This window comes from Tupaia chinensis, unplaced genomic scaffold, assembly GCF_000334495.1.
Source record: "Tupaia chinensis unplaced genomic scaffold, TupChi_1.0 Scaffold000290_1, whole genome shotgun sequence".
NCBI classification, from domain to species: Eukaryota; Metazoa; Chordata; class Mammalia; order Scandentia; family Tupaiidae; genus Tupaia; species Tupaia belangeri.
In genome coordinates, this window is record NW_006159775.1 from 1,594,725 (window position 1) to 1,603,732 (window position 9,008).

The following is a 9,008-nucleotide window of genomic DNA, read 5'->3' on the forward strand; positions in this document are numbered from 1 at the left end:
CCCCTTTCCTGAACGGAATGTTCTTAGAGGCACAAGGCAGATAGGGTCTCACAGATTGCCTCGGGTTTTCTTTATACAGGATAGCTGTAGATCTTCTATCTCAGCCATATGTTCCCTTCCTGTGGGATTGCATCCCAGACTTTAGGGTTAGTCTTTGGAGGAAATTAAGGAATCCTACGTTAAGAGTGCAGGCACGTTGGCTGTGTTGCCAGTCATACTGTGAACTTCAGCACTGCATTGGGTAACCGATCATCTGTCTCGGTCACAGGGCCTAAATATCACATGGTTTGATAACTGGATCTTTATTTTCCTGGGTTTTAAATCCTGCCCTAAACTCTTCATTTCTTTTTCTTTTCTTTCTTTTTTTTTTTTTTGAGAGGTTTTTGCCATAGGGCACGTGCGCTTGCCAGACAGACAGAAAGAGACAGAGAGACAGAAAGCGAGAAATCACCACCCAGGGGGGATGGCCACTCCACAATCCCTTCTCCTCCATTCTCCTCTCAGGATCTTGGGCACGCACGCACACGTGCCTGGCATGAGTTTTAAGCCACCGGGTCCGGGACTTGAGCCATGGTCGACTACACAGGAGTCCAGGGACATAGCCATTACACCAACTGCTTATCCCTTAAACTCTTATTTTATTGAGATTGATTTCCTCTGCTGACCTTGATAGTTCAGTTGCACTTACTCATGTGCACTTGCTGAGTCCTGGGCATCAAAGGCACCACGCTGGGAGCTGAGATTAAAAAAATGAATAAATAGGAACCAGTAGATGGTGTAATGGTTGTGCCGCTGGACTCCCACATAGTTGATCACAGTTTGAGTCCTGGACCTGGCGGCTTAAAACTCACACTGGGGACATGTGTGTGCATGCCCAAAATTCTGAGGGGAGAATAGAGGTTATGGGATTGCAGCGTGGCAATCTGCCCTGGGGGTTGGTTTCTCACTTTCTGTCTCTCTGTCTCTCTGGCAAGTGCATGCAGACTATAGAAAAATTTCTCTCTCTCAAGAAAGGATAAATAAAACATCTTGCTTGCCCTTATAGAATATATAAGGGAGAGCTGGTCACCCTAAGCATGCAATGATGGTCCTGCATGAGTTGGTACACTAGTGGCAGAATGTTTAGTGTCCAGAGGAAGCATGGTTCTACCCAAGGAGAGGTGCACCAAAACCTAATCCTGGCCTGATAGCCACCTGCTGCCTGCTGTAAGAGTTCCCTGGTGGTGTCTCCTGGGCTACCCATAAGTATTTTTTGCTCTGTGCTCATGGAATTGATCTATCAGGGGCTTCCAGCAATCTTTGTGGTTTAGACACCATGCTTGCCTATTGCCTCCACTGCTTTTCTCTACTAAATACTTGAACTGTGCAGCCTCCCGTCTCTTTCCTTTCCTCTTTCATTTCATCCTCATCTGTAACACACCAGTTTCCTAGTCCCTGTTATAGATACGGAAAATTAACGCTCATAAACATTTAGAGCATCCCTCTAAATATAAACCGCCCTTAATGATTTGGTTTTAGAGAACAGAATGTAGCAGAAGTCACACTGTATGACTTAAAAGGCTTGAAGAGGTGACAACTTCTATCTGACTCTCTCTTGGGATGGGCTACGAGGTTGTGAAGAAGCTCAGGCCACATGGAGTGGAGTCTTTGTGTTGTGGCTCTAGCCCAGCTAAGGTCTCAACTGACAGCCAACTTCAGCCACTAGACTTGTGAATCTGAGTTTTCAGATCATTCCAGCTCCCAACCTTTGTGCTGTTCCCAGGGTAAGAGATGAGCTATTTCTGCTGAGTTCTGCCCAGACTTCAAAACAGTAAAATTTAAGATGCTAAGCTTTAGAGGTTGCTTTATAAACTCATTTGTTTAAATTTTAGAGGATCAACCTCCACAAGATTGGGATCCAAACCCGCGAACCCACGGTTGGTCATTGGTTTCCAGCACTAAAGTTCAGTACCCTACCACCTGCGCCACTGAGGCTAGTGGTCTTTGGTGCAGCAATTTATTATCAGAATACATAATAAACAACGTTAATGAACTTCTTAGATTTCTTTGCAAGATATAGGAAACCTTGATTTTACATAAGGAAGGCAGAAAAAAAATAGCAAATCTCTTCCTACTTGGACTAGAATTGGTTGATCTCCAAATCAGACCTATTTGGATTTAGGAACTCTAAACCCTTCCCTGTGTTTGTGCAGGACTGACTTGTTTACTTGAAGTAAATCATGCCTATCTGTGAAAGGGATATACTCCCTCTAAATTGAACAGAAGGAGGTCAGACTCTAGTTTTTCGTGTTTTATTTTTTAAGAATCTGGTTTATTGAGGTATAACTGGCATACTATAAACTGCACATGTTTTAAATATATACAGATGGTCCTACATTTTGACATATGTATATGCTGGTGAAACTATCTCTATAATCAACATAATGAATATATTCGTCATCCCTCCAAATTTCCTTGTGCTCCTTTGTAATCTAGTCCTCCTGACTCTCCTACCTCCCACTACCCTACCCCAGGCAACCACACCGATCTACTTTCTGTCACTACAGATTAATTGTACTTTCTAGGGTTTCATACAAATGGAGTAATTCAGTATGTCTTCTTTGTTGTTTTTTTCCCCCATTCAGCATAATTATTTTAAGATGCATCCTTCTTGTTATCCTTAGTTCATTTCTTCATTGTGAGGAAGGGTTCGGTTGTATGAGTGTATCATGGTTTGTTTAACCATTCACCCATCAATGACTATCTGAATTGTTTCTAGTTTCAGGTTATTATAAATAAAGAAGCTATAAACATTTGTATACAAGTCTTTCTGGGAACATATACATAATTAAGAGTGGAATGGCTAGATCATATAATAGATGTATATTTTACTTTTTAAAAATAATTATTTAACTTTATTATTATTTTTTTTCCTTTTCTTTTTTTTTTTTTGGAGAGGTTTTCGCTATAGGGCGCGTGCGCTCACCAGACAGACAGAAAGAGACAGAGAGACAGAAAGCGAGAAATCACCCCCCAGGGGGGATGGTCACGCCGCAATCCCTTTTCCTCCATTCTCCTCTCGGGATCTTGGGCACGCATGCACACACGCCTGGTGTGAGTTCTAAGCCACCGGGTCTGGGACGCGAACCGCGGTCAACTACGTGGGAGTCCAGCGACATAGCCATTACGCTAACTGCTGGTTCCCTATTATTATTATTTTTAAGAGAGAAATTTTTGCTATAAGGCACATGAACTTGCTGTAGAGACAGAGAGAGAAAGAGAGACAGAAAGCAAGAAATCATCCCCAGGGGAGATGGCCATGCTGCAATCCCTTCTCCTTCATTTTCTTCTCAGTATTTTAGGCATGCATGTGAACTTTCCATTGAGAGAGCAGCCTGGTATGAGTTTTAAGCTGCCTGGTCTGGGACTCTAAAACTGTGATCAACTACATGGGAGTCCAGTGACATAAACATTATGTCATTTGCTGGTCCTATATTTATTATTATTATTTTTAATTTGCTATAAGGCATATGCACTCACCAGAGAGAGAGAGAGAGAGAGAGAGAGACAAAAGACAGAGAGAGACAAAAGACAGAGAGAAGGGAAGTAAGAAAGCAAGCCACTAGGTCTGGGACTCAATCCATAGTCAGCTATGTGGGAAGTCCCGCTTCTTAACCATCATGGCACCTGCTGGCTCCTTCTTTTGAAGAAACTAACAAACTATTTTCCAAAGTGGATATACCAGTTTACGTTCCCTTAAGCGGTGTACAAGAGTTTCAGTTATGACTCTCCAATGGTGGTTGAGAGTCATTCATTACCATCACTAACACCTTCTATCGTGGGTCTTTGTAATATTAGCCATTCTGTTAACACTTGGTATGTAGTGGTATCTCATTGTTGTTTTAAGTCATATTTCTTTCATTACTTTAGCATTCTTTAATGTACTTATTTGCAAATTTATCTACCTTCTTTGGAGAAGTGTCTGTACACATCTTTTATCCATAGCCTTATTGAGTTGCTTTTGTTTCCATTTTAGAATTTGGAGAATTCTTTTAGCATTCTGGATACACATCTTTTATAAGATAGATGCTTTGCAGATCTGTTCTCCTATTCTATGGCTTTTCTTTTGACTTTTTTTTATAATTTTTAGTGTTCATGGAGTTCAACTTATCAATATGTTATTTATGGATCATGCTTTTGGGTATTGTGTCTAGGAAATCTTTGCCTCACTTGAGGTCATAAAAAGATTTTTATCTTTGTTTTGTTATAGAAGTTTCATAGTTTTCAGTTTTACATTTTACTTTATGATATATATTATATATATATCACACACATACATATATATATATATAATTTTTTAAATCAGTCTTTGTACTTTGCACAAAGTAATTGATCTAAGCTCTTTCTTTGCATATTCCAGTGCCATTTGTTGAAAAGATTATCTTTTATCTACTGAATTGTCTGTGAATCTTTGTTGAAAATCAGTTTTCCATATATCTGTGAATCAATGTATAAACCTTTTAACCTATTCCATTGATGCATCTGACTGTCTTCGTGACAATACCACACCATCTTAATTCCTGTAGCTTTATAATATTTTGAAATCAGAATCAGGTAGTATTAGTTCTTTAACTGCTGTTTTTTAAAGTTCTTTTTAATTTAGCTTGTATTTTTACTAGTATGTATTCTATGTAGTTCAATCTGAATTTTAGAATCAGCTTGTTCCTGTCTACAAAAAGCCAGCTGGAATTAAAAAAAAAAATTACTGGAAGGCGTGTGAACTTTCCATTGCGAGAGAGAATGAGAGAGAGAGAGAGAGAGATAAAGCATCCCCAAGGGGGAATGGTCATGCTGCAATCCCTTTTCCTCCATTTCTTTTTTCAGGATTTTGGACACCCACGCACATATACCAGGTGTACCCTTCAAACCACCAGGTCTGGGATTCAACCATGTGAAATTCAGCTGCCTCAGCCACCATGCAACTGACCTGCCAGTTGAAACTTTAATGGAGGTAATGTTAAATCTATAGATCAATTTTTGGAGAACCGTCATCTTTTTTATTTCTTTCATGAGAGAGAATGTGAGAAAGAGCATGTGCTCTTGTGCATGAGATGGGGAGACACCTCCTCCAAGGTCTGGTCATGTCAAGATCCCCTCCCCTCAGCCCTCTAAGTAGTCAGGATCTTAGGTGTGACAAGCCCAGCATGTATCAGGTCAATCCATGATCTAAACCTGTGGTTGGCCATGTGACTTTCAGCAATACAGATCAGTATGCCACTGCCTGCACCACTGAGAATGGGCTTGCCATCCTAACACTGTCAGGTCTTCTGACCTGGAAACAATGTGTATGTCTCCATTTATTTAGGGACTCTAATTTTTTTCAGCAATGTTTTATAGTTTCAGTGTGTATATCTTATACATCATTTGTCAGATTTAGAATATTTTTGATATTATAAATGATATTCTGTTATTTCAATTTTGAATTATTCACTACTAGTAATATAGGTATGTAGAAATATAATTGATTTTGTATAAACTATTCCTTAGTATTCTCTGTGTAGACAATCATTATACAACTCTACATGCAAACGAAGATAGTTTTACTTTTTTCTTTCTAATCTGGGTTCCATTTATTTTTTTCTTGCCTTGTGGAGCTGACCAGAATCTCCTGTACAATGTTGAATGGAAATGATGAGTCTAAAGAAATCCTGTCTTTGTTGTCAAGGGAGGGATATTCAGTTGTTTACTATTAGGTCTAATGTTATGTAGGACTTTTGGAGATGCCTTTTCTAAGCTGATAAAATTCTCTTTTATTCCTAGTTTGATGAGAATTTAACATTTTCTCTTTTTTTGGAGAGGTTTTCGCTATAGGGTGCGTGCGCTCGCCAGACCGAGAGAGACATAGAGCCAGAAAGAGAGAAATCACCCCCCAGGGGGGATGGTCACGCCGCAATCCCTTCTCCTCCATTCTTCTCTCGGGATCTTGGGCACACACGCACACACGCCCGGCGTGAGTTCTAAGCCACTGGGTTTGGGATGCGAACCGTGGTCAACTACGTGGGAGTCCAGCGACATAGCCATTACGCTAACTGCTGGTTCCAGAGTTTAACATTTTTGTTAACTAGAAAATGAACATTATATTTTTGTCAAGTTATTTTTTTCTATGCTTATATTGAGATAGTCATTTGGTTTTTCATTTTGGTTTATTAATATGGTAAATTACGTTGATTATTTTTTGTATGTTAAACCAACCTTGCATTCTGAGAAAATCATCACTTGGTCCTGATATATTAATCTTTTAATATATTATTGAATTTCATTTGCTAAAAATTTTAACTAACTTTTCATTTCTATTTATGAGGGGTATTATATGTTTTTTTTTTCTTTTTAATTTTTTTTCAGTTTTCTATTGGGACAGAGACAGACAGAGAGAGAGAGATAGTGAGAAATCACCCCCTGGAGGGATGGCCACGCAACAATCCTTTCCCTTTCATTCTTCTCTCAGGATTTTGGGCATGCATGCACACATGCCTGATGGGATTTTCAAGCTGCTAGGTCTGGGACTTAAAGTGTGCAGTTGGTTCAATGTAGGATCTAGCTATCTTAACCTCCATGTCACCTGGTGGCTTGATTATGTATTTTTTAAAAAGTTTATTTATTTATTTGCTTCTTCCATGAGAGAGTGAGTCACACAAAGAGAGAGAGAGAAAGAGAGAGGAAAATATCTTCAACAGGATCTTCACACCATGATCATATCCCTACTCTCAGTCAACCAGAATCTCATAGCCAAATTCTGGAGAGATGGGAGCTCTTCCTGTCCTGGCTTTCAGTCTCTTTGGAATGGGGAATGAGATATACACACAGAGACCTTGCAACATGAACTGAGGACATGCCTATATGACCTCAGCATCACTGAGCATGGGGTGACCACTGCACCACTGCAGATGGGCTGTATTTTGTTTTTACTCCAATGTCTGCCTCTCTCTCTCTCTCTCTTTCTCTCTCTTCTTAATCAAGATAATGGTAGCCTCATAGAATGTGATGTGAGTATTCCTTTTTTAGTTTTTCTGGAAGCGTTTACATAGAATTGTTTTTTTCCTCCTCAAATATTTAATAGAATTGACCAGTGAAGCCATCTGGAAATGGAGAATTTTTAATTTTGTGTGAAATTTTTTAACTACAAATTTAATTTATTTAGTAGTTGTAGAACTACTTTAGGTTATCTTTTTCTTCTTAAATGAGCTTTGGTAGTTTGTGTCTTTCAAGAAGTATGCCCATTTTATCTAGTGGGTTGAATTTCTTGGCATAAAGTTGTTCATAAGGTTTCGTATAGTCTTTTAAAAACATGTAGACCCTAGTGCTATCCCCTTTCTCATTTCTGGTATTGTAATCTGATTCTTCTCTTTTTCCCCTAATAAGCCTGCTTGGTGATTTATCAGTTTTATTGATCTTCCCAAAGAAACAGGTTTCAGTTTTATTCATTTTTCTGTTTTTTTTTTTTTAATCTATTTCATTATTTCAATTCTTATTTTTAATATTTCCTTTATTCAGTTTACTTTGAGTTGTATTTGTTCTTCCTTTTCTAGTTTAAGATAGAAGCTGAGGTCATGAACTTCAGACCTTTTCTCTTATTAAAGACAAATTTTAGACAGTTTAATTTAATGATGTTTAATTGAGCAAAAATAAGCACCATTTGAATTGGGGACACTGGAATGACTTCCAAGGGGATTCTGGATAGCCTTGTGGTTGGGCATACTTATGTTTCAGAATGGGAAAATGATGTACCAAAATGGAAATGAGGTAGAGAAATAATTGGATTGATTACGTCTTGAAGTTTGTCTGCCTTAACACAGTTTAAAAGGTGGCTGCCTGTGATTGACTGAAGCCTAGCTGCTGTGATTGGCTGTAACTCAGCAACAAACCAAGGAAGCAGCCTTGGTTTGCAGTTTGCTTATGGAAGCCAAAGCAAGAGTACGGAGGCTTTCTCAAGCTAATATATTTAACACTCTCATGGGCAGTTAGAGCTATATGTTAAACATTACCTATTGCTTCGATGGCCTCTCCTAATGGATTATACTCCGGTCCCTCTTTCCTGCGCAATGGCCTGCAAATTCTCACATGTCAGTAACTAGAGAAAATCACAGGACTCACCTGATTTGTTTCTCTCTCTCAGGAATCACTGTCCTTCATCATTCAATATCCAGTTTCTTGAGAAAAACTACTCCATGTATTTATTCTGTGTTTTTTTTTTATATTCAGTTGTTTACTATTAGGTCTAATGTTATGTAGGACTTTTGGAGATGCCTTTTCTAAGCTGATAAAATTCTCTTTTATTCCTAGTTTGATGAGAATTTAACATTTTCTCTTTTTTTGGAGAGGTTTTCGCTATAGGGTGCGTGCGCTCGCCAGACAGAGAGAGACATAGAGACAGAAAGTGAGAAATCACCCCCCAGGGGGGATGGTCACGCCGCAATCCCTTCTCCTCCATTCTTCTCTCGGGATCTTGGGCACACACGCACACACGCCCGGCGTGAGTTCTAAGCCACTGGGTTTGGGATGCGAACCGTGGTCAACTACGTGGGAGTCCAGCGACATAGCCATTACGCTAACTGCTGGTTCCAGAGTTTAACATTTTTGTTAACTAGAAAATGAACATTATATTTTTGTCAAGTTATTTTTTTCTATGCTTATATTGAGATAGTCATTTGGTTTTTCATTTTGGTTTATTAATATGGTAAATTACGTTGATTATTTTTTGTATGTTAAACCAACCTTGCATTCTGAGAAAATCATCACTTGGTCCTGATATATTAATCTTTTAATATATTATTGAATTTCATTTGCTAAAAATTTTAACTAACTTTTCATTTCTATTTATGAGGGGTATTATATGTTTTTTTTTTCTTTTTAATTTTTTTTCAGTTTTCTATTGGGACAGAGACAGACAGAGAGAGAGAGATAGTGAGAAATCACCCCCTGGAGGGATGGCCACGCAACAATCCTTTCCCTTTCATTCTTCTCTCAGGATT